Source organism: Crotalus tigris, unplaced genomic scaffold (genome assembly GCF_016545835.1).
Source record: "Crotalus tigris isolate CLP2741 ecotype Arizona unplaced genomic scaffold, ASM1654583v1 scf7180000018057.1800818, whole genome shotgun sequence".
Classification (NCBI taxonomy): Eukaryota; Metazoa; Chordata; class Lepidosauria; order Squamata; family Viperidae; genus Crotalus; species Crotalus tigris.
In genome coordinates this window covers 514,427-541,382 of record NW_024096800.1, presented here as the reverse complement: position 1 = coordinate 541,382, position 26,956 = coordinate 514,427, and the positions used below count along the sequence as shown (strand labels likewise).

General features: G+C 39.5%; 1 protein-coding gene across 1 annotated transcript in view; it reads right to left on the bottom strand.

Annotated features, from left to right (window-relative positions):
• LOC120309715 (protein FAM71E2-like) overlaps window positions 1-3,810 on the bottom strand; it is a 52,925-nt gene extending 49,115 nt beyond the window's left edge. Inside the window, exon 1 of the mRNA XM_039347229.1 lies at window positions 3,581-3,810. The gene's annotated coding sequence lies outside the window, so the exon portion shown is untranslated. The remainder of the gene's footprint in view (window positions 1-3,580) is intronic.
• Window positions 3,811-26,956: the final 23,146 nt, after the last annotated feature.

Genomic DNA, 26,956 nt, shown 5'->3' with positions numbered 1-26,956 from the left:
CACACAAAGTGCACTAACCAAATAGGTGGTAAGGCAATAGGGGAACTCAGGCACCACACAGGTTATGTAGAAAGGAAACACAGAGCCACTCACAAAAGACTCAAATGTTTATACACCAATGCACAGAATATGAACAACAAACAGGGTGAACTAGAAATTCAGGTTAATGAGGGCAGATATGATATTGTTGCCATTACGGAAACATGGTGGGATGAAACCCACACATGGAACACACAGCCAGAGGGATTTAAATTATTTAAAAGAAACAGATCAAATAAAAGAGGAGGTGGAGTTGCTCTCTATGTAAGAAATAACTACATCTCTGCAGAAATAGAACACAACAATGATAAAAACTGTCTTGAATGCATTTGGGTCAATATAAAAGGGGGGAGGGGAATGACATTGCCATAGGTGTATACTACAGACCACCCAACCAAACAGAGGAAATAGGTGAACTTTTTGCTAGTCAGCTAACTAAGGTATGTAGGAAGCACATCACAATAGTAATGGGGGACTTTAACTACCCTGACATCAACTGGGAGACAAACTCCACACCAAGTGGAAGATCAAACAGGTTCCTGGCAAACCTAGCAGACAACTTTGTCTCCCAAAAAGTAGAGAAGGGAACTAGGAGGTTAGCCATTTTGGATCTAATTTTCACTAACAGAGATGAAATGATAGAAGGTGTTGAAGCCATAGGAACCCTGGGAGGAAGTGATCATGCAATATTAGAATTCAACATTATAGAAGCACAAGCAATAGAACACAGTCAAACTAGAGTCTTGGACTTCAAGATAGCTAATTTCAATAAACTTAGAGAGGGCTTGGAAAGGATTCCATGGATGAGAATCCTCAAGGGGAAAACAACTCAAGAAGCTTGGGAAATTTTGAAAAATGAGATAATAAAAGCCCAGTCTAGCACAATACCAACAAAGAGGAAAAACAACAACTCTCAAAAGAAACCAGCATGGCTGCATAAATTGAAAGATAAATTGAAAGATAAAAAGGACAAGTATAGAAAGTGGAAAAAGGGGAACATAACTAAGTCAGAATATCAGCAAATAGCCCGAGCCTGCAAAGATGAAGTGAAGAAAGCCAAGGCTCAAAATGAACTAAGGCTTGAGACCAAAGTCAAAAATAACAAAAAAAGCTTTTTTCAACATGTAAAAAACAAGAAAAAATTGAAGGAAATGATTGGTCCATTAGTGGGTGGAAGTGGCAAGAAGGTGACAAGCAACAGGGAGAAAGCAGAACTATTTAACTCGTTTTTTGCATCTGTCTTTACACAAAGGGAAAAAACAGACCAACCTATCAAAAATAGTGCCATAAAAAACAAAATAGAAACACAAGTTAAGATAGGCAAGAAAATGGTAAGTGAGCACCTGTCCAGCCTAGATGAGTTCAAATCGCCAGGACCAGATGGATTACACCCCAAGGTTCTCAAGGAACTGGCAGATGTGATATCGGAACCACTGAACTATATTTTTCAAAGATCCTGGAACACAGGGGAACTACCAGAGGACTGGAAAAGAGCTGATGTAGTTCCCATCCTCAAAAAAGGAAAAAAAATGGATCCAGGAAATTACAGACCTATCAGCCTGACCTCAATACCTGGGAAGATCCTGGAAAAGATAATCAAACAACGAATCAATGAACACCTAGAGGCAAACAAAGTCATTACTAAAAGCCAACATGGGTTTGTCAAAAATAGATCATGCCAGACAAATCTTATTGCATTCTTTGACCAAGTGACAAAATTAGTGGATCAGAGGAATGCTGTGGACATAATTTACTTGGACTTCAGTAAGGCATTTGATAAAGTAGATCACAACCTACTACTTGATAAGATAGAAAAATGTGGGGTAGACAGAATCACCACCAGATGGATCCGTAGCTGGCTGACCGGCCATACTCAGTGAGTGGTCCTCAATGGAACTGCATCTACATGGAGGGAAGTGTGTAGTGGGGTGCCCCAGGGCTCTGTTCTGGCCCAGTGCTCTTCAACATCTTCATCAACGATTTGGATGAAGGGATAGATGGGGAACTCATCAAATTTGCAGACGACACCAAGCTGGCAGGAATAGCCAACACTCCAGAAGACAGGCTTAAGATACAGGAGGACCTGGACAGACTTGAACACTGGGCACTATCTAACAAAATGAAATTCAATGGTGAAAAAAGTAAGGTTCTACATTTAGGCAAGAAAAACCAAATGCACAAGTACAGCATAGGTGGCACCATGCTCAATAGTAGTAACTGTGAGAGGGACCTCGGAGTCCTAGTAGACAATCACTTAAATATGAGCCAGCAGTGTGCTGCAGCTGCCAAAAAGGCCAACACAGTGCTAGGCTGCATTAACAGAGGGATAGAATCAAGATCACGTGAAGTATTAATACCACTCTTCAATGCCTTGGTAAGGCCACACTTGGAATACTGCATCCAGTTTTGGTCACCACGATGTAAAAAAGATGTTGAGACTCTAGAAAGAGTACAGAGAAGAGCAACAAAGATGATTAGGGGACTGGAGGCTAAAACATATAAGGAACGGTTGCTAGAATTGGGTATGTCTAGTTTAACGAAGAGAAGGACAAGGGGGGACATGATAGCAGTATTCCAATATCTCAGGGGCTGCCATAAAGAAGAGGGAATTAAGCTATTTTCCAAAGCACCTGAAGGCAGGACAAGAAGCAACGGGTGGAAACTAATCAAGGAGAGAAGCAACCTAGAACTAAGGAGAAACTTCCTGACAGTGAGAACAATTAATCAGTGGAACAGCCTGCCTCCAGAAGCAGTAAATGCTCCAACACTGGAAGTTTTTAAGAAGAGACTGGACAGCCATTTGTCCGAAATGGTGTAGAGTTTCCGGCCTGAGCAGGGTGTTGGACTAGATGACCTCCAAGGTCCCTTCCAACTTTACTACTATTATATTATATTAACATCACATTTTTCTTCCTTATTGCTGAGGCATAAGAGAATGTGGGCATCAGGAGAATAACATTTATGTCAGCCTTCTTTTCTGCTAACCAAAGGACTAGTGGATTACAATTTAATGTGATTCTCTAGCTGTGCCTGTGGTTTGTACTGAGTTTTTTGTCAAATCATTCTTAACTTCATGATTGGGAATCCTTGTCTCTTTCTCCAAATAACTACAGTTCCCTAAAGATAGATGTTGTCTGTAGTGTGTCTTTTTAATTAGACATAATGTACTAAATTTTATGACTGAGCAAAAATTTGTATATATGTATTCCATGAGAGAAAGGCAAGTCTTTTAATAGCTGAGATAATATATATAGATGTATGTGCTGAAGTTATAAATAAAAAGATCTTTTGTAGTATTATCTTGATGCATGTGATTTTAACAACCTGCAAGAACTTTGAAAATAATTTTAATTTCAGTAGCCTCTGCCTGCTATTGTCTGAACATCTCTGTTTTAGGCCAAGGATCATCAGACTAAATGTTTAAATCTTTTTTTATTGTACAGACTTGAGTTTAAATAATTGATAATGATTAATTAATAGTTAAGATTAGATGAAAAGAAATTAAACATCAATCAAGCATAGGTGTACCGTTTGTTCCTACCTGAATTACCAGAGTCAGCTCCCCACAAGGTGGGGTTAGAAAGTTCAGCTTCCAGATAGGCATAGTATTTTAAACAATTTTTAGTCACTGCATGTTTCTGTTTTGAAATTCTTGTTCTCTTGTTCTAGTGGTGAGAACCTTCACTTACCTGTGCTCTCTCAACTTACATTGTGTTGCCTTAGCTGCTGACACTCAGAGGCCCTGGTTCATTGCTCCCTTCCTTTGTCACACAGAAGCTGTTTTATGACATCACAATGTCTTTATTATCATTTTAGTTAGACATTTTTTCCTGTTTGCAAGTAAGGAATAGAGACATTATGAATAGAGAATTTAACTCAATTTATTGCAGTTTTTCTGCCCCCAAAAATATAATGACAAAGTTCAAAATTAAGCAATAATATTATAATGATGTGATATATGATGGAAATTTTAGATTCCGATGTATAGATTTCATTCTTAGAAATCACTTGGGTTTGGGACTTTAGGGACTATGAGCTTGAGCACACTGTATAATTAGACAGGTGCCTTCTGAACTGCCTTAGTAGGGAGACAATATAGATTGTAGCCCTGAAGATGCAACATACCTTTGATAGATGATATAAAAATGGAATTTTAAAAGGTACCAGTTTCTTTTGATGGAATAAGCAATACCAGCCTTTCCAAATTATCTTCTAATGTACTCCAAATAGTACTTAACACTGTTATGTACTGATAACACTGTTTTTGCTGGTAATTATTGCTGCAGGCTGTAGGAAAAAACACAAATAGTAATACATTTAGCTGGAGCAATTAATGCAATATAAGACTGGTCAGTATCCTCCTATTTTCACATTTCTATTTTGAATCAGTTAAATGATCTTCAAAGGCTGCTGTGGTCTCCAGCACAGCAATAATTGAAGCTAAGTCTACTTTGTCTTGTATGAGGTATAATTGGTGTACAATGAAACCTATTTATTTACAATTGAGTTTGTCTTTCCTTAGCCCATAACACACCATCTTTGTTGTAGATCTAAATTCTGATGTTATGTGAGAGAGAAAATTATTTTTTCCATTCATTCTTTTTATGAACTTTGTAATTTTATAAATTATGTGCACAGATCTCTCATACTCTTGCCAACCTCTTCTCCATTCCCCAGTCTTCCAGCTCTAAGTACTTTAGCCTTTTTCGGCAGAAGTTTTCTTTCTTTTCCTAAATTGATTGCACTTTTTATGATTTTCTTCATTGTACTCTATCTTTTCTGAAGACTTTTAGAAACATAACAGTTTTCTTAATATTGTCAAACCATTATGTTTTGTTGCTTCCATCTATTAGTTGTGGTGGTGCATTAGTTAGAATGCAGCATTGCAGACTAATTCTGCTGTTTTCCAGGGGTTTGATCCTCACCAGCTCAAGGTTGATTCAGCCTACTATCCTTCTGGGGTTGGTAAAATGAGTATCCAGATTGTTGGGGCAATATACTGACTCTGTAAAACAGCGGTTCTCAACCTATGGGTCGTGACCCCATTTGGGGTCGAACGACCATTTTACGGGGGTCGCCAAACAACGCGATCCGCCATTTCCCCCCCTCAGGGGACGTTGCCGCGCATACGCGCTGCGCATGCGTGCCGCGTCCATGTGACGGGGGTCGCCGTCACACAAACATTGAGAAACGCTGCTGTAAAACCACTTAGATTGGGGTGTAAGGCATTATGAAGCGGCATATAAGTCTAAATGCTATTGCTATTGCTATTATTCATTTTGTTTCATCTTAGCCACATTGGTGTGCTGCCTGAATATTCTAAAGGGACCATTTAATGCTCACTTAACTAAATGAATTCAGCAGCCAGGCAGTTACAGTATCTTTTTTCTTTTTTTTGGTATTTGAGCAAGCAATTATTTGGGCACAATTTCTCTACCCAAAAATTTCTGAGTCAAAACAACAACAACAACCCCACCATTCTTTTATTTTTAATAATTGTCTCATAGACCTGGTTCATTTTAGTGGGACTTTCACAGTAGCCTATGGAATATAAGTAGATCAGAATATTAATATATTTGATGTATATACATACTGTAAATTGCATGATTTATACGCTGATGTTTTGACACATGTTGTCATTTACCTCCCTTCCACCCAGCTAATATGGAGACCTCCACAAACACTTTGACAAACATGACAAGGGTTAGTTGAAGGGGAGGCTTAGTCTCTCAGAACAGGTACAAGTACAGTATTTAATGTATAAAAGATCCAAATGTCTGCTCGTTGGACTTTGGTGGCTGGCAGTCATGATGGTGGACATCACAGTTGTCCAAGCCTTTGGGGACAAGCTAGCCCAGAATTTCAAAGAAATCTGGATCCACTTTTGCCAGCACTTGGTGATTAGTCAGGAGCCTGAGATTTCATTGAATAGCACTATGTCACTTTGAAGAAGGCAGATCCAAAGTTCCCCATATTGATCAGAGAGCGCTCCAATGTTCATCCTATTCTTTGGGCCTTAGGCCTAGGAAAGAGTGTGTCGCTAAATAACTGAAATGTGGAGCAAACTGTCAAAGCCTTGAAGAATGCTGTTAATAGCAAAATAAGAAGATAATCCTATATCCTTGTTTGATTCTAAGTCTGTAATTTTGCATTTTCAGTTCATTAACTCCATCAATGTACAATTGTTCTTTACTTCAAATGCACTGTCATAATGTGCTTGCTGTTAAGTTTTCTGCTTGATTATTGATATGTAGTGCTTGGGAGTATCAGTGGATTACCCAGATCAGTATCTGCATAGAGACAGCATGATGGGGCATGCATAGGAGAAAGTCTCCAAATAGTCAGCAAAAAGCAGCTTGGTTTCAAACTAGTAATAAAAGGATAGTAGCTTGCTTGATCACTCCAGAGAAGATCTTCTGTGTTTTTTGTAATATGGATTCTATTGTATCTTTTATGTTCTGATACATATTATAGAAATTATAAATGAGCATAGCAGTCACTAATTTAGAAAAACAGTATTTATTCTTATACAAACTTGGTAATCAGATTTTAATTTAGAGCTGCTTAACGCACACAGAAATGCACACATATATCCTAAATCCCAGAGATGCTCAGAGATGCTCCTGTCTCCAAACCTGTAGTGGATCTTAAAGGGAAACATTAATAGCAAATTAATTTAGACATAGATACGCATATAGCTCCCCAAGGCTGTGCTGCCTTACAGTAGTCATGGTGGTGCTGTTCCTAGGACGGATGAACAAACAATGTTGGGAAGGTGTGGTGGAATCTGGCACTGAGTCATAAAAAAGAGGGAGCAAAGAGACAAATTAGTCTTGAATTTTTAGCGTGCAGGAGGAGAAACACAGAAAGGATCCTCCCTGATTCTTCACATCATTTATCTGATTGTTATGCAGAGTATGCTTTAATCTGTCAAAATTCTGGTCTATAGGCAAACAATAATAAAGAAACTGCTTGAGCCATTCCATTTTTTTCCTCATGCGTAATGGGGTATACCATAAATATACTGTGTATTCCAATAGATAGAGTCACTCAAGGTACAAAGGTCATCCCAATTTTCTAACTAAGCATACCTTATGTTGGGTACCAGTGATATAGCAAAATACTGGATGATCACTTAAGTGACAATGTTGTGCAAAGGTTTCAACTTATTCTGGGCAGAAGTAGGTAGTGGTAAACTACTCTTGTATTTTTACCAAAAAACCTATACTGGTGGAATATCAGCCCTTAGATGAGACAAGGGAACCAATGCCAGAGTCATTGAGAGTCAAGAGCACATTAAGTTTAATAAATTATGGTTTGTTGCACAGTCAGCCAGATGTTCAGACTGGACTTGGCATTTTTAACTATTGTCAAATTCTTCCCAAGAATCTGGGATAGGCAAATGTGGATGTTTGATGGTATATCATGATTACTTTTTAGAATAGAATAGAATAGAATAGAATTGGAAGGGACCTTGGAGGTCTTCTAGTCCAGCCCCCTGCTCAAGCAGGAGGACCTATACCATCTCAGACAGGTGACTGTCCAATCTCTTTTTAAAAACTTCCAGCGATGAAGCGCCCATGATTTTTGGAGGTAAGCTGTTCCACTGGTTGATTATCCTCACTGTCAGGAAGTTTCTCTTAATTCCAGGTTGCTCCTCTCTTTGATCAGCTTCTAACCATTGTTTCTCGTCCTTCCCTCTGGTGCTATATTAAAGTATAAAGCTATATTAACAGAATATTGCCAGTCTGAATTTGCTTCCTCTTCTCTCTTTTTATCTTATCTCAAAGGAGGTTGTCTCAATAGTTACTCATGTTACATTCTTGCCCCCAAGTCAGAGCTTTTATCATAGTAGTGGCTTTTTCTTTTGCCCTATAAGACCATTATCTCTGTCTTCTAAATAGAAATATAAAATGATTGATGATATAATACTGGATGATGGGCCTCTCAAATAGATGGCGCTCAGTATCAATTGAGGAAGAGCCGAGGACCTTTTGGAATACTAATAGTGTTTATGCTGTGGCTAGAATAATACCTTTGGGTACTATCTAGTTGCTAATGTTGCCATACAGGAAAAGAAATTCTGAAGCTGCAAAGACAGAACTATAGTGGGGACCTGAAATGTATGAATCATGAACACAAGAAAGCTCAACATAGTGAAAGATGAAGTAAAAAATTACAAATTCAGATGAACTGGAACTGGCCACTATAGTCATAGGGTCACACTGTTTATTACTCAGACATCAAAAACAAATACAAATAATATTCCTTTTATACTTAGAAGAAGCATAGTAAGAACAATAGTTGGTTATAGTGCAATCAATGACCAAATAATATTAATCAGACTTTGTGGATAAACCTTTAACATGACTATATCATTGGTGACACAGTGGTTAGAATGTAATACTGCAGGCTACTTCTGCTGACTGCCAGCTGTTTCCGTGGCTAGAGCTTTTCCTCTTCTTTTTCAAGGTTATTCTCACAGCCTATTTCAGATCTTGAAGTTATACCTATCACTTTCAAGGAGAATCTAAGGAAACATTTGAAGCCCAGTCTTCATTGATAGAATTATGGAATGAACATAAATAAGTCATTAAGGGTGAATGTGAAAAGAGACTGCCAAAGTTGAAGAAGTAGAACAAAGCCAAAGATATGCTCATGGAGGTTTTAGAGCCTCATCCCCCTACCTCTAGTTTTAACAGTCACACACTACTGTGATCAGGAAACCAAAATCATGTATGCAAATATAAGAAAAAAACCTTAATTGATTCCAAATATATCTGGTATTATTATCTCATATAAGAGCATTGCTGCCATTAACTTTTTTTTTTATTGAAAATTTTTAGGTTTTACAAAAAGAAAAGATTCCCCTCCCCCACACCCTCCCACCCCTCCCCTACCCTCCCCCAATCTTCCCAGAGCTGAATACAGGCTTAATTAAAAAATTTTTTTTAAAAAATCTTGAAACACTTATAAACCATAAACAAATCTAAATACATTAATTAAACAAATTATAAAATAATTAACAACAATATATAAAAAAATACAAGAAGAAAGAAAAGAAAAAACAGAAAAATAAAAAATAAAAAAAATAAAAATAAAAGAAAATATCTAAGAAATATCTTAAACTTTAATTATAAATTATTTAAAAACTAAGTAATATTTTTTTATATCCAACTTATATTTTATGAAATCTATCCATCTTTTCCATACCAGGAGATACTTCTCCTGCGATTGATCTTTCAAGAAAGCCGAAATCTTTGCCATTTCTGCCAAATAAGAAACTTTAAAAAACCATTCTTGCAATGTAGGCAAAGATTCCTTCTTCCAACATTGCCCTACTAACAACCTGGCCGCTGTAATTAAATTTAACATCAATATAATCTCTTTACTGTCACAATCAGAAACAATACCTAACATAAACAATTGTGGGGTCCAACATTTAGGCTGCAAGTCAGGATACATACGAGACATTTTTTGTGGATCAAGGTGCCATCTATAAAACATTTTATAAAAGTTTTCCCTTAAATTTTGGGCTTGTGTAAATTTAACATTCCTCACCCAAATAATCTCCCAGGTATCTAATAAAACCGGTTCCTCAAAGTTTTGTGCCCATTTAACCATACATTCTTTAACTAATTCTGCTTCTGAATCCAACTCTACTAACACCCCGTAAATTCTCTTAATGTGAGTTCGTCTTTGATCTTTTATTTGTTTTAACAAATTCTCATCTTCTCTAAGCAAACCCAAATTACGATCTATCTTCCACCTCTCTACTATTTGTCTATATTGAAACCATGAATAAATAATATTTTCTTGTGTTAAATCTTCCAGAGATTTTAATTGCCAATTTTTACCATTCCATCTAAGTAATTGTGCATAAGAAACACTATCCATCTTGACTCCTCTCCTTATCCCTTCTGTCGCATGCCACGGTATAGCCCATAATGGAATTTTAAAATCATTTCTATAATATTTCTTCCAAGCCCAAAGTAAAGAAGTCCTTATAATATGAGATTTAAAAACCCTGTCAACCTTTTTATTGAAAATTAAATAGGCATGCCATCTGAAAAGCAAATCCCAACCCTCTACGAGGAGTACTTCTACATTTGTTAAATTAACCCAATCACTAATTAATGTTAAAGCCACAGCATCATAATACAATTTCAAATTTGGTACCTTGAGTCCACCCCTCTCACGAATATCTTGTATAATTTTAAGTTTTACTCTTGGTTTTTTCCCTGCCCAGATAAATTTATTGATACCTTTCTGCCATTCATTTAAATTAACTTCATTCTTTAAAATGGGTATCATTTGAAATAAAAAAAGAAACTTTGGCAAAACATTCATTTTAATCACCGCAATTCTCCCCAAAAGAGATAATTGCAGCTTCTCCCAATTTTCCAAATCTCTTTGTATTTTGACCCACAACCTTTCATAATTATTTTTATACAATTTGGCGTTAGAAACAGATAAAGTAACCCCCAGATATTTTACCTTGTTAACAACCTCAAAATCTGTCAACCTAACCAAGGTCTCCTTATCCAAATTAGTCATATTTTAGGCAATATTTTAGTCTTATTATTGTTAATTTTAAAACCCGAAACCTGTCCATACTGATGTATCAATTGTAATAACTCTATTACAGAATAAGTAGGTTGAGATAAAGTAACAACCAAATCATCTGCAAAAGCCCTTAATTTATATTCTTTTTTGTTAACTTCTATTCCTTTTATTTGCTGTGATTCTCGAATTTTAATCAACAAAATTTCCAAAGTTAAAACAAACAGCAATGGTGACAATGGACAACCCTGTCTAGTCCCCTTCTCTATTGAAAACACCTCTGACAAACCCCCATTAACTATAAGTTGTGCCGTTTGCTTTTGATAAATAACACAAAGAGCTTGTAAAATTTTTTCTCCAAAATTCATTTTCTCAATTAATCTTAACATAAATTGCCAGTTCAGCTGGTCAAAAGCTTTTTCAGCATCTAAAAATATCAATCCTGCAGAAATTTCATTGTTTTTATCTAAATATTCTAATAAATTAATAATTTGTCTAACATTATTCTTCATATACCTTCCAGTTATAAAACCCGTTTGATCCATATGTATTACATGATGCAGGACCCTCATGAGTCTATTAGCTAAAATTTTCAAAAAAATCTTATAATCTACATTTAAAAGAGATATAGGTCTATAATTCTTTGGTAAAGTGAGATCTTGATCTTCTTTTGGAATCAAGGATATAAAAGCTCCACCCCATGACGGGGGGATCTCTGAACCCTGTAATATATTATTAAAAAGTTCCCTTAAAGGTTGAATCATCTCTTGTACCAAAGTTTTATAATAAATAGATGTCAATCCATCCGTACTCGGTGCTTTACCTAATTTTAATTCTTTAATTACTGTCTCAATTTCCTCACTAGTAATCAGACCGTTAATTTCTTGTTTCTGATCTTCTGTTAGTTTAGAAAAATTAGCATCTTTTAAATAATTGTCTATATCTAAAACCTGTACTTTAGTACTCATATATAATTTTTGGTAATAATCTAAAAAAGATTTCTTAATCAACTCCTTCTGATATACCAACTTACCATTATAATTTATTTTATCTATAGTTCTCTGTCTCTGCTTCTTTCTCAATTGATAAGCCAACCATCTCCCTGGTTTATTAGCATTACAAAATGTATTTTGTTTCATATACAATAAATTAGTTGCAGTTTGATCAGCCATCAACATATTAAATTGTGATTTAAGCAATTTTATAGAATCCTTAATCTTCTCATCTGTGGGATTTAAAATCAGAACTTTTTCTTTTAATTTAATCTCATCTTCCAACTCTTTACGTTTCTGCACCTGCTTCTGTCTATGAACCTTATTCATTTGTATCAAAATCCCCCGCATATAAGCTTTACCTGCATCCCAGACCATTGACATTGAAGTTCCCTTATACATATTTAAAGCAAAATAATCCTTTAATTGCTCCTTTAATTTTTGAACATTCTTTTCTTGTCTAAATAAATTTTCATTCATCCTCCAAGATCTCCTCTCCTCTTTTTCATCAACCAGTTCTATCCAAACTGGACTATGATCCGTCAATGTCCTAGGGAAAATCTTAACATTCTTTACCCTAAAATATAAATCGGTTGTAATCAAGAAAAAGTCAATTCTTGAAAAAGACTGATGTCTGTCCGAAAAGAAGGTAAAGTCTCTCTCCTCCAAGTTATGTTCACGCCAATAATCTCACAGCTCCCAATCCTCTTTCAAGTCAAAAAAAAGCTTTAGGTAATTTAGCCTGTTTAAAAGAAATAGAGGGTCCTTTTTTGTCTCTTTGTATATCTAAAACACCATTCCAGTCTCCCATTAATATAACAGATCTACAATCCAACAAAATTAGTTTTGGATGTAAAAATCTATAAAATTGTTCCTGTTGTTGATTTGGTGCATACAATCCCACTATAAGTACTTTCTTACCATACAAACCCACTTCAATCATAACATATCTCCCTTGAGAATCAGATTCTACTAAACAGGCTGATAAATTTTGCTTAACATAAATAACTACTCCCCTTTTTTTCCCAGGAGCAGAAGATGCAAAATGAGATCCCAGTCGAGCGTTAACTAGATATTTTTGATCCTTAGAAATAATATGTGTTTCCTGCAAACAAATAATATCATTGTTATGTTGCTTTAAGTAATGAAATATTTTCTTTCTCTTTTGAGGGGAGTTGAGGCCATTAGCATTCCATGTCCATCTCCCTTGACCAAAAGCCTGGAGAAGACTGCTTGAAGATCTGCCATTGAAGAATGTACTGCAGAGCTCTTAGGTCTTGCTCCTCCCACAGGCACCAAAGCCATTTCTTGTAGAACCTCTTTAACATCTTTCTTCTGTTGTTCCTTTTCCTTACGTCTATGGGCTGCCCGGGTCATTCTTTGCTCTTTCATCTCTGCTTGTTGCAACCACTCAGCCTGTAATTTTCCACTATCCATCAATACTACTTCTTCAGATTGCTGTTCCGCCTCCTTGCCATCCGAAACTTTCTGCATCATAGGTGATAGTGAGTGTGCTCCCAGGACCGACTTGTAAAACTCCTTTGCTTTAGAAACAGTATTAAGTCTATAACGTATCCCCGCATGACTCACCACGATGCCAATCGGAATCTCCCATCTGAATGGCATCAATCTTTTTTTAAGTTCATCAGCTAAGAAAGCAAACTCTTTTCTTCTTCTTAAAATTTTAGATGGAATCTCCTTTAAAATAATAACATCTTGAGCAGCAATCTGAAACCTCTTGTTATAAAAAGCTTGTATAATTTCATTACGCAGAGATCTCTTCCCAAAATAGATTACCACATCTCTTGGCAGATTTCTTTGCTTTGCAATCCAAGAATTGACTCTAAATATTTTTTCAATTTCTCTAAATATTTCCTCCTTCTCTCTGTCCAAAATGACAGCAAAGTCATTTGCTACAATCTCTCTCAAATCTTGTTGCATGTCTTCTCTCAGCCCCCTGATTCTTAAAGCGAACTCCATTTCTCTATATTGAGACATAACAATATCATCTTGTGAAGTTTCCATCCTTTTTTCCATACCTTCAAATCTATCTTCCAGAACCTCCACCTTATCTGCAACTTCTTCCACTCTAGAGTCCAACTTCTCAACCACAGAAGCAAGTCTTGTTAGAGCCATAACTATATCTTGCCTCAAAATAATATTATTCTCCACTAAAAGCTCTTTCACTTCCCCTCTGATTTGAGATATAACATTTCCCATTATATCTTGCATGTCTTTTACCGTTACTGCTGGCAAGGGGGGAGAGGGTGGTGGTGTAGCTTTAGGTTGTTGTGCTGGTAAAATCGCAGGAGAAGAAGCTACCTTAGGTACTGTAGATGTTGCTTGCCGCTTTGAAGCCATTTTCAAAAAAAAAAAAGTTTTGTTTCTTCTTTCCTCCTTTTTTGAAAAAAGAAATAAAAAATACAAAAAAAGAATCCCTTGATAGAAAAAAAAATAGCAAAAGAGAGTTTAACAAAAAAGAATATTCCTAAAACACAAATCCACCTTAAGAAAAAAATTTTTTAAAAAAAGAACAATCTAGTCCATTACATTCCGTTCCACTCGCTTTTTTTTTTTTTAAAAAAAAAACTTTCCGATCGCCATTTTACTTTCACTCTCACAAAAAAAAGAGAAAAAAGAAGGGAAATAAAAATCAACCTTTCAAACTAAAGTCCAAATAAAATCCAATAAAAAAATCCTTTATCCAGCTCTGTCCTCTTTTAAAAGTAACTCACCCAGTCTCTTTAAGCGTGGAGGTGGGAGCGGCGTCTTGCTTTGTCCCCAAGGGACAAAGACAGCTGGGAGGCGGAGGCAACCCGAACTCCGAGGGAGCACTCTTTTCACCCCCCAAAGAAAACTTCCTGGGGGGTCTCAGAGGCTCTACCTCTATTCAGGTGATACTCCCCTCCCCCCCTTTGCCTGGGAGGGAGATTTTGAGCTGCGGAACAGCTGGTGTCTGCTGTTCTCTGCGGTTCTAACGCTTTCCCAGGAGGACGGCTACAAATTAGCCGCCATCACCGACACTAATCCACTGGAAGTCGCTGCCATTAACTTTTATGAATGAAATAAATTGATAGCTTTATGGGACACTACCACTAAACCGAAGGTAAAAATTCCCTGAATCAATAAGGTTAGTTTCCCATCACAACTAAGCTTTTTAAAATCCTATGGAATTTGGTATGTAAAATTTAAATATGTGCTCAAATAATTGCAGTCTATAGGAATTTGAATCCATATAGTTTAATAGCCCATTTTAACTGGACTGTAAACTCCCCATTTTAATTCTTTGGCTCTTTTAGTCAAGAAAATGGATAAATTGCTTTTAAGTTAATTTCCTTCAGCCTTGTACTCTATACATCTTGGGATTCCCCCATGCAGTGCTTGAAAGAGAAATTTCACAGATTTCATCTTGTAAATGATTCATATTCTGAAAGGAAGAACAAGCCCAATGGGACAGCTGTTCCGCAGAAAGTTCACACTGAGAAGAAAAATAAAACTTGGGAGGAGTTACCTTAATAAACTTTGATTGCCTCCTCGTTCTCCCCCCCCTCAAATTTTCCATGGATTGCCTGCAACAACTACTTTTATAATTAGATGCTTCTTGCCTGCTGGGCCCTCCACAGAGATCAAACACTTCTCTTCTCACCAACATTTGAACAAACTTGTGTCTGCATGGAATACAAAGCACTGTTTAACAGCTGTACTTCACACTTAGCAGGAAGAGTTTCTGGAAACATGACCTTTCTGTGGAACTAGTAATTGAAGGGACATTCCTTGGGGAATATGAAAAGCTTCAGCTTGTAAAAAATAATCAAGTGGTATTCCTTCTTGAAATGTTTGGTTCCAAGAAAAATGAGAACTGCTGGTTTGCTTTATCTGTAAGAATATAAATTATTTGCAAACTAGGGTTGGGAAACTTCCCCCCCCCCTCTGCTAGGAGGTGAATTCCTTCATAGTTATCTGCTAGTTTCTATCCTACCCTATGTATTGGACTTCTTTTAGGGGTTTTCGTCATTCACTCTTACAGTTATTCCAAACTGTTTGCCTTCAAAAGTACTGTTGAAAGAAAAGTCTTCTTTCTGGTTCATCCTAGCCAGGAATAAATAAACAACATGGTGACTGCTTTGGGAAGAAAGTTGCAGTTTATTGAAGAGCCAGAAAGATGTTTCTTGCAGGAAAGACCAGAGAAAAGAAGGGCTGAGCACATGGGTAGTAGGTTTTTAAACCCTCTCTAGCCTTTTGTTTGAAGTGGTTCCTGTTCCTGTTTCAGACTTCGTATTTCCTGTGTCCCGTATTCTAACCTGAGTCTGGGTGTGCCTTTCTGGTATTCTTGATAGTTGTGAGTTAATCCTATCATGCCCTATCTCAGGTGGGGTATGCAGATTTTAGGTCTCTTTGCCTTCTTGATCTCCTTTCTGATGGTTTACATCTGCATTTCTATAGAGCTGATTTCTGCTTGGGGGAGGCAGACTTGGGGCTATTAAGAAAACTGGGCATGCTTTCCTGCCTCTTCAAGATCCTGAGGAAATATATTTTTTTCTGCCCTTTCAATATTTCCTTCTCGGGGGGGGGGGCTAAGTTCCCACAGTACTGTTGAAAGTAAAGTCTTCATCCTGGTTCATCCAAGCCGGGAATAAATAAGCAACATGGTGACTGCTTTGGGAAGATGGTTACAGTTGATTGAAGAGGCAGAAAAATGGTTCTTGCATGAAAGAGCAGAGGAAAGAAGGACCTGAGCACATGGGCAGTAGGTTTTTATACACCCTCTAGCCTTTTGCTTGGAAGTTTCCTGTTCCTGTGGCATGAACTTTGAGGCTATTTCCTGTGTCACATATTCTGACCTGAGTCTAGGTGTGACTCTCTGGTATACTTGATGGTAATGGGTTAGTCCTATTATGTCCCATCTCAGGTGGCATATGCTGATTTTAGGTCTTGTCTTCTGGCTCCAGTTTTCTGATGGTTTTACATTTGCATTTGTATAGGGCTGGCTCCTGTTTGGGATAGAGAGATTTGGGGGCAGAGTTGGCTTCTGCTTTTAAAAATCCTTTTGAGAAAAAATATATTTTTCTTCCCTCTTAATATTTCCTTCTCTGGGGCTAACTTCCCACAGTACAATAGGCTATAGTAATTCTCAATGCATACTATCAGCTCCTTTACACAATTTATTGAATATTGGTGTGCATTCAACAAAAACATATGGTAGGAGACAGTGTGAGAAATTAATTCTGATTGTAAAAAAAGTGGGGGAAAGGTTTTCACTTTGCTTGAATATAAGCATCATTTGATCTTGGAACCATTGAGGGACTGTTTTCAAGAATCTATTTTCATCTGCAAATGAGAATGAGGCGTTGAGCACATATAGGAGCAGAACATAATATGGTACAGATTTTATTACATATGAGACAGTGAACGAAAGGAATGCTGAACATGTGCAGAAGGCAATTTCCTTACCACTAAGCAGTCATCACTAGCCTTTGAACATCTTAGAATGAATTATTTATTATGATTCTCCCATATTCATTTTAAACTAAAGTTGCTTGCCTCACAGTGCTGGCTTGTTGTTACCCTGAAGCACAAATGATGAAGCTGCCTAGTTCAGAGACTTTTATTCGTGCTATGGACCATCAGCTTAATTGATATCAAGCAGCAAAGCCTAAGGAACAGTTTCCTTCTTTCCTTCAATTTATAGACATTATCCTCACTGGACACCATTTACTAAATTTGCTCATTGAGTCAATTTGCTTTGTAAGACCAATACAGATCAATTCTGCCTTTGGAAAGGAAATTAATAATAATAATAATATAAGCCATTTAGTGCTCCGAAAAATTGGGACAAAAAGTGGTTGCAGATGCTGAATGAAGTTAAGACAAAGTACTAATAATGTCTATGGGAAGGTGGCAGTGAATGGAAATTTGATGGCTCAAGACTGGGCAATAGTCTGAAATCACCAGTGAAAACAATATAGTAGTCCTTGATTTATGACTGGTTATTTACTGATGACTCAGAGTTACAGGGCAGTTTATGACCTGGATTTGAAGTTCTGATGGCCTGTCCACCCCCAATCATATCACTTTTGGGGTATTCAGCAACTGTCTTGCATTTACAGCTGTTTGCAGTATCCTGTGGTCACGTGACTGCAATGTATGATATTTTTTTGCCAAAAACCAATGTTTACATCCAGTTTCTGACAAAAAAAACATTTCATTTAACAACCACTTAATGATTGTTGCATAAAAGGTCATAAAATTGGGCACAGTCACACAGTGAACTGCTTAATGACTGGCATGAATTACAACTATAATTCTGAGTTCAGTTATAAATCAAGGACTATCTGTATTATGTTCAATCTCACTCTTTTGAACCAATTCAGGATTCTGGATTAATTTCAAACATGCCACATAGATATCCCATCGTACAGTACTTTATGAAAGATTAATAGAGTGTGGCTAGATTATCCTTGACTAGTTTAACAGATCAGTTTAAATTGTGACAATGCTGGATTAAAAAAGCATCCTGAGACTATGAACAGATCAGAGTGCAAACTCACTGGAACAGTTGAACTGCAATCTACCAGCCAGCATGAGGGATTTGGGGAAGTAGAGGATAAAGTGTTGAATGTTGATTTTAGAAAAGGCATTTCAGCTGCTGAGAAATATGAGACATTTCAAAGAGACCTCCTTTATTAGCTCACTATAACTGTGGCTAACAGTTTTCAGGATTTTGTATTTACCATAGACTAGCATTAACAAAATTTTAACATCTTCCTGAAATCTGCATTGTCTGTGCTTCCTTGATTTTGCCAATTACAGTATATGATGCTTGACTGGTATACAACTACCACTGATTGTGTCATGATTTTGTATGAGCTGAGTCTCAGTTTTCTAGCCCTTATCTGGTTAATTACTATATAGGTACCAAGAAAATTCAGATATCACCTACATGTATTTCACACCATGTCTGTAAGCAATGACTAGTGGCTTTGTGTTGATATTGCTGAACAACAGGAGGATGAATAGAAGACTGTAGAATTTTGTAATATAAATGCCAAGTGATAGAATAGTACTCCCTGAGCATCTTAAAAGTTGTCCTAGAGCAGGGGTGTCAAACTCAATTTCATTGAGGGCTGCATCAGCATTGCGGTTGCCCTCGGGGAACAGGGTGGTGTGACCAGGGTGGGTGCAGCCTAGTGGGTGGTGTGGATGGAGTGGGCATGGCCTGCTGGGTGGGCATGGCCAGCTCTACATTGTTCACGTCAAGGGTGCCTGTGGGACCTGGGCAGGAGTGGGAAGATCTGAACGTTTCTGGCAGAAGGGGGTGGGACCAGGGCAAGTGCCAAGGAATGGTCCACTGGAGGAACCTCACTGTTCCTCTCAGGCCATGTGGGGGGGGGGCTGGATGATGGCCAGGCTGCCTGGCGCTCTGGGCAGCAGAGGTCAAACACCCAGCCTGGCCCTCGAGCACCTGTGGCACCAAGCCCACCCCCATTTCCCCAAGGGGGCACCCAGCTGCACTTACCCCCTCCTCAAGGCTGCTGCTGTTGTGCTTGCTCTTCTTAGCTAGGTTGCTCATGAGGGGTACGAGGGCAAAGTCAGAGGGAGGCCCATTTCCTCTCCATGGGAGAAGACCCAGCTTTGTATCCAAAGCTTCCTTAGCAATAGAATGAGAGATCCCAGAATAGGCCAGGAGGAGGGGATGGTAAAAGGCAGCAGGGCAGGACTAAGACAGGACTTCCCTCAGACCCTCCCTTTCCTTCTTTCCTTCTTTCTTTCCTTCCTAAGTACAGAGGGGTGGGAAAATATTTGAGATGAGGGAGGGAGAAAAACAGGCACTTCTTTTTGGATTTGTGCCACCTGGCTCAGCCTCTGGGCAGGCTGGGGGCTAGGCAGCATTGCACTTCTCATCAGATTCACACTGCCTGGCTGCTTGCCAAAACCAGGCAGACTGGGGGCTGGTTGAAGTTGTGCTTCTTTTTGGATCTGTGCTGCCTGACTCAGCCTCTTGGTGCTGTGAGGAGAGCGCCCCACTGTCTGCCGAAACCCCTCCCCCAGACCCCATCAAGTGAAGTAGGTGAGGGCCAGGTGCTGGCCACTTTTAGGCGATCGTGCATTTGTTCATTCCTCACAAAGGGTGATACCTCCCCAGCATGCACCCAGGGGGCAGGGGCGATGTGGCAGGGGATGGTTCCTAATTGTTTCCAGACGGCCTTGTGGAGCTAAGGCTGAATGCATTTCAGTGTAGATAGTCACCACAAAATTGTACATTAGCTCCCGGCTGGCCTGGGCTAGGGCCAAGGCAGCGGGGCTGTTCCCTCAACTGTTTCCAGGATGGCTTCGTGGGTGACATGAAACCACTTCGTGGGCTGCATCCGGCCCCCGGGCCTTGTGTTTGACATGTCTGTCTTAGAGAATAAACATTCCCATGAGGTAACTAAAGTAATTTCAATAAACATTTCAATAAAACATTTGACAATCCTTCCATATGTGTCTAGAAGTGAAATTGGCAGATAACCCTTCTTCAGCAACTGGTGTTGAATAAAAAAGTTGGAAATCAGTCTTGGAGGTTCAGATGAGATTTCTTTGATGACATTTCTTTGGTGATTCCTGTGTAAAGTATGTAATAAAGAAATCATACAAATCTCCGTGGGCCACTTTGCTTTAGTTTATAGAACAAGTTTATAGTCTGGGAAAAAGGTTCCTGAGATGAAAGGTTGCAAAGAGAAAAAGAACACACACACACACACACACACACACACACACACACACACACCTTCTTAATAAATAAATATTATATGAATATACAGATTTGTCTTCAGTATGTTTTTCTAATACAGGCTCCTGAAGTGATCACTGAAGCTTCAATTACCTCTGTATATGAGCTTTGGTCTCCATGCAGTATTTTCCACTGTGTAATCAACAGTTAGGGGTCAGTTTGACAGACCCTGAGAGAGCTTTCTTTGCAAGAATTATTTGTTTGTTTGTTTATTTTATGTGCCACCCATTTTGCTGCTCAAAGTGACACAAACATTGTTCTGAAGCAGAAATGCTGCCCTGAGTTCCTTATTAAAATAAATAATTTAAAGAGTAAATAAAGCCTATCAGTGCTGCTTTCAATCTCTCTGTCAACTCTGCAACAAATCTGACTGAAGCCATCTTGCTTGTTTTCGGTTGCCACAAGAATGAGGGGGGGGAAGAATGCTAGTCTAAACAATTCTCTGTCCCATGGGAACCAAGGTCATTTCTGTTGGTTAGACTGTGGGTTGAGCCTAATGTTAGAAAGCCCACCAAACTATTCTATTGGAAAACATAGTTGATCTCATAGTTTCTGGGGTGGGAAGTTTAACTTGGCAATATTGTAACTCTTTGGAGGGAATTTTAGCCTTGGTTTCACTTTTGACTGTGCTGATACTTTGTAGCCAATAAACATGTTCTTAGAGGAAAACTCAAGCCTCGGAGTTCTGCTTTAACTGGTTTCATCTATCAGAACCATGACACTATCTTGATCTTTTAGTTCCTATAAATGTCTCCCTTAGAGTAGAGAAATTATGAAAACAAACAGCGTAATGGTAAAACCCTCAAGAGCAGATAAAACTTTCTGACTTTCTTTGTTAGCTGAAATAGAGCAGATGTGGCTGCCATCAGGAGCTGGAGAAGAGGAAGAAACTAGTTTAGTTAGTTTGTCCTTCACCCAACTTTACTTCATTTGAAATCCATCAGACTTTTCAAGCTTCCCCTGTATCTGTTATGACAGAAAGCAGCCCAGTAAAAGTCATTTGGAAATAAGAATTGGTAGGGAAAAAACAACAACCTTTCATTCCTGCCAGTTCTCTTACCTTCTTTTTCTTTTGAGCTTAAAATAAATTGTAAAATTTCAAAACTCTTTCAAAACTCCAGAATTCTACTGTGCTACATACTATGGTGTATAAACCACAAATGAGGTTTATATATAAAAAAACCCCTCATTTGTGGTTTATACACCATGGCACCACAAAAAAAGTCCTAAGCCAACAATTCTCATTATGGATTTAGCTTGGCCTTCTGAAAGAGTGTGAAGATGGCCTGTCTCTACACCCAGACATTGAGCTAAGATGGAAGGAACTTTAGCAAGTGTAACTGTAGACTCAGTGAAGTGTTTTGATTCTCTAATTGGAATATGATGTTTTTGTGGAATGTTCTTGGTTATATTTATTCTTTGCTACTGAATGTCATTGGGACATCACAAATAATTGTGATCTATAACTTTCTAAATAAATAATTGGTACACATATCTAGTCTTATATTCATTTCTCTTTTAGTTGTCCACAACAAGCCTAAACTATATCCAAACTCTGTTTCCCAGCCCAGCAATTGTCAAAAAGCAGGGCTGCCCTTGAGATCTGGTTCCAAAATTGGTGGAAGGAGAGGAGCTAAATCTTTTAAATGTCTCCTTTATATCTGATATTTGCTCCCTGCTAACTTTCATTCCCTTCAGGGATGGCCATCCTCTTTTCTTAAGAAAAAATAGCCACTGATTTTAATTATTAATCTTAGAGAAACAGAAATTCATTAAAATATGTTGCTCACCCAAGAAGGATCAGAGATGATTTAGCAATTAGTCTTGAAACAGAAAAATAAATGTATTATTAGGGTTTGTGTATTTATTTATGGGTCTTTTATAAACCCATATTTATGCTTCTATTATTGTGCTATAGCTAGTGAGGATGGAGGAATTCTGTGGGGTTCATAACTAGGCTTTGACTTTGGAATGGAAAAGGCTCATCTGTTCCTAGCTGTTCTTTTATTTCCCATTATGTTTTTCTCTCCACCACAGAATACCCACAGGTAGACAAGCTAGGAGGCTAAATGAGGATAGACTGAGATAGAGTGTAAGATGCAAATCTGTTGTTGATAGAGGTCACTTTCTCTTGCAATGAAAAATGATTCTAATTAACCCCCTTTAATATGAATTCCTTACAGCAGCTGAAGGCTATAAAGGGACTTAGTTTCCATTCGATCATGGAACTTGAGCAGCAGAAAGTCAAGGCTAAGACAGGATTAAGAGAAATAGAGAGGGCTTCTTCCTTTAACCAGGACTGGGGAAAAAAATGAAAAGTGAAGTTGTATTTTTAAGCTTGGGAAAAAATTTTCTTAGTTCTAGGTTGCTTCTCTCCTTGATTAGTTTCCATCCATTGCTTTTTGTCCTGCCCTCAGGTGCTTTGGAGAATAGCTTGACTCCCTCTTCTTTGTGGCAACACTGCTATCATGTCACCACTAATCCTTCTTTCCGTTAAACTAGACATACCCAATTCCAGCAACCATTGTTTATATGTTTTAGCTTCTCCCTGATCATCTTTGTTGCTTTCTTCTGCATTCTTTCTAGAATCTCAACATCTTTTTTACATCGTGGTGACCAAAACTGGATGTACTGTGGCCTTATGAATATGGAGTGACTTTGTTACTAAGCAAGCAAGCAAGCAAGCAAAACATTGATAGGCTAGAAAGTTATTAGCCCCTCCCTCACATATAATCATAGGCAGGTTTCAATCAAGGAATGTTATTATCCAAGCCTACGCACCAAGTGAAGAAAAAGGTGATGCAGAGACACAATAAAAGAAATCTCAGGCTATGATCTGAAACTACTACAGGTAATCCTCAGGTTATGACAGTTCACATAGCAACTATTTGAAGTTACAATATGGTCCTAAAGTTACGAATGTTGCAACACCATGCAACCATTCACCCTTACGAATGATTGCCTATTCTTCCCCCCTTGCCAGGTCTCAATAGGCAATGGGCCTGTGGACACTCACGTACCTTGCAAAGATCTAGTGAGTTGTCTCCTCTCTATTGCAGTTTCTTTGCCTGCTTTGTTGCTTCAGGGCTTCGGTGCATTTGCAGAGAACAGAGGCCTAAAGTACCACAAGATCACATGAGATCAGTAGTATGAAATCATGTACTACTGATCTCATGTGATCTCACACTACTTTAGACCTCTGTTCTCTGCAAATTGAGGCCTGGATGAGATATGCTGCAAAAGGCTTTGCAAATGGAAGAATGGCTTCTGTCCTTCAGGCCTTCCCTCTATTTGCTGTTTCTTTGCTGAAGCCTACAGAGAGATTGTGTCCCTGTAGGCTCCGGTGGTCTTTGCAAAAAGCCCTTGCTGCCGAAAATGGAGCCGGGAGCCTGTTTTTTGCAAAGACGATTGGAGCCTAGAGGGATGCAATCTCCCTGTAAGCTTCGGCAAGCCTTTGCAAAATCCTTTGCCAGCAAGAATGGAGCTCAGTAGGGGCTGGCACGTTGCTCCTGGGCTCCATTTTTGGCAGGAAGGGCTTTTTCAAAGATGATTTGAGCCTAATTGGAGATTGTAAGCTGAGCAGGCCCAACTCATCCAGCTCTCCCCGCTCTGCTTTTGGAGTGCTGGGAGCAGGCAAACTGCAGCAGAGAGGAGACAGCTGACTAAATCTTCGCAATTAAGTGAGACCTGGTGCGGCAGGATGGGGGGGAGCAATTGTAGGGAGCATGAGGTATCTCAGTGGGTTGGTGGAATCCTTGAGTGGCCTGTTCCATCACTAGTTCTCCCCCCGGCCTTCCCCACCCTGAGATACCTCACACATTTGATTAGCAAATGCATGGGCGAAAGCAGGGAGTTTTTACATTCACTTCACGTGATTCACTCAAATCAATCCTTAGGTTACAAATGTAATTGGCAGGCTCCATTACATTCATAACTCAAGGATTACCAGTACTTAGAGATTTACTGCTCAGATTGGTTGAGATTGAGATGACTTGAAATATCTCTATCACAAGATGATAGAGAACTTTCATAAGAAGACATAAATATCACCTGATGATGTAACAAAGAATGAGATTGGCTACATATGTGTTAGTAAATAGTGGAGGTCATCCTTGCAAGATATTGTGTCTAATCATTATCTCTTGATGTGATCAGTTTGTCTTTGCCTCAAAATATTAAAGACATAAAAACCAATTTGTTCATTGGCTGTTGAAAGACTAAAAGAGTAAAAAAAAAAAAAAAGAGTTCCAAATACAGCTGGTTAAAAAAGAGGTCCAAATATAGTTGCCTTTTTCGATCGGAATTGCTCTGCAGAGTTTGCCCTCATGCGCGGCCGCCATTTTGGCCACGTGGCAGCCTCCCCAAGAAGAACAGTCCCTCATTCTCGGTGGATTCTAGGGAAAGGGATCTTTCCTTCCACCACCCAAATTTGCATTAACAACCGGGGCTCTCGCCGTAGCGAGATGTAGTAAAGCAGCAGGCACAGTCAGAGCTGGTCCTTTCCCTTCGGAGGCTTCCCTGATCATCCTCAAAGCTTCTCCTCACGCGCTGCCACCATTTGGCAGCGTGATCAAACTTCCCCTGTGACAACGACCTTTTTCACTTTGATTGTAGGGGAAAGGGCTCTTTTCCCTCATTACAGATCAGCACCAACTGAGAATTACTGTGGGAGGATTTCTTAACAAACAATCGGAGTAGGCCAGAACCTTCAGTTAGGCCGACTGCTGTGGGCGGCCACCATTTTGTACATTCTGACAAGTTGCCATTTTGTAAACGGCCGCCATTTTGACATTAAAACAAACTACCTTGATCCGACCCTGCTGTCAGAAGTCAGAGACTACATTTCATAGCAGTCTAAACCTCACTGAAAGAAGCTTTCTTCACTCACTTTCAGGACTTGGTGTCTCCTGGTCCCTGCTTGTCAGTGCCTACAACACTTGGCTCCACTCAGATTCCAGACACCCCCAAACAGTGTGTCTGTTCTTATCTGAGTATCATCTGTACTTGGATTCTAGGCGCCCCCATCAGTGTGCCTGTTCTCATCCAAGATACTTCAGGCCGGATTCCAGACACCCCCAACAGTGTGTCCGTCCTTATCCGTGCTCAGCTATTATTGGATTTCAGATGCCCCCAGCAGTACGTCTGACCTTATCTACGTAAGGCTGTACCTGGGTTCCAGACATCCCCTGTAGTACGTCTATCCTTACCCAAAGTAAATTACTCTCCAGATACCAGGAACCCCCTATAGTGTTCCAGCGTTATTGGAGAATGGAGGAGGCCACGTTTGCCTCAAAAGGAGCCTTGCCACCCTCATCAGGTCAGCCTGGTCTTGGAGGCACTGACCAGATGGCAGCCAAATCTATGGTTAGATCTGCCACCAAAAGTTCCAAAAGGACGGATAAGCAGGCCAACCAGAGGCACCAGGCCTTAGAAAGGGAGTTCTCCAAGGCACAAAAAAGAGCCAGGTTAGAGACAACTGACGAAGGGTTAGCCCTTGAACTACCCTAGGGGCGCAATCCTCCCCGTTGGGTATCTGGTCAACAGGAGAATCATCTCATCCTCCTGGACAGGGTGGGATGGGTGAGATTTCTTCTGGTCCCCAAATTCCTACTTCACGGGTTCCTCATGGAACTCCTGAGGCCACATTTACCCCCACTGCTGCTGGGCTCCCTCCTACTGAACTGACCTCCTTCCTTTCAGAGGACCACCTTGCGTTATTGATCACGCAAGCAGTAGACTGGGCCCTCGATGCAAGGGCACAGGCTTCCAAACCGATAGCTTCCATTCCCCGCCCTATCCAACAACCGGGGACTGAGACCTATTACAATCCTTCCTCTCCATCTGGATCATCAGTGTCTGAGGAATCTTACCTTCACCATCCTGCTACAGAACAGGATATCCCAATGTCTGAGGAGGAGGAAGCTCCTCCGGAGACCCCTTCCTTCAGTGGCCTCTTTAATCTGTCTTTCTTTATCACCTTGTTACGTAAGGCCACATCCACTGCCCATCTTGGCCCAGAACCTTCATTGGCAAGAGCTTCTGCTCCCCCGGACTCGGAAGCAGACCCAAACTTCGTTGAACTGGTCACGGCTCAGCACCGCATTCCTTGCCCCTCCCTGTTTCTGAATGCAATTCGGAAACAATGGGCCTCTCCAGCTTCTCTTCCCTATCCAGGCAACACCAACAAGAAGTTGTACAATGTTGCCAAGGATCTGGAGGAAGCTCTGGAGGTTCCAACCATAGACGAGCCCTTGGGCCCCATAGTATCGGCCACCGCCATATCTGGGGATTTTGCAGAGTCCCTGAAGGCTGACGACCGCAAGTGCAAATCCAGTTACCGCAGAACACACCAAGCGGCTGCTTGGGCGATCAGGACCACAACCTCCGCATCCTTCTTCAGTAGGGCCACTCTCTGCTGGCTCTGACAGCTTCAAGCCCGGATTCCAGCAGAGGACATATGCACACACCAAGATCTCAGTAAGATGGTGGCAGCCACCGAATATGCATCTGATGCAACTCTCCAGGCAGCCAGGTTTTCGTCCAGGGCTATGGCGTCCAGTATCACTGGTCGCCGTATGCTCTGGTTTAAGCA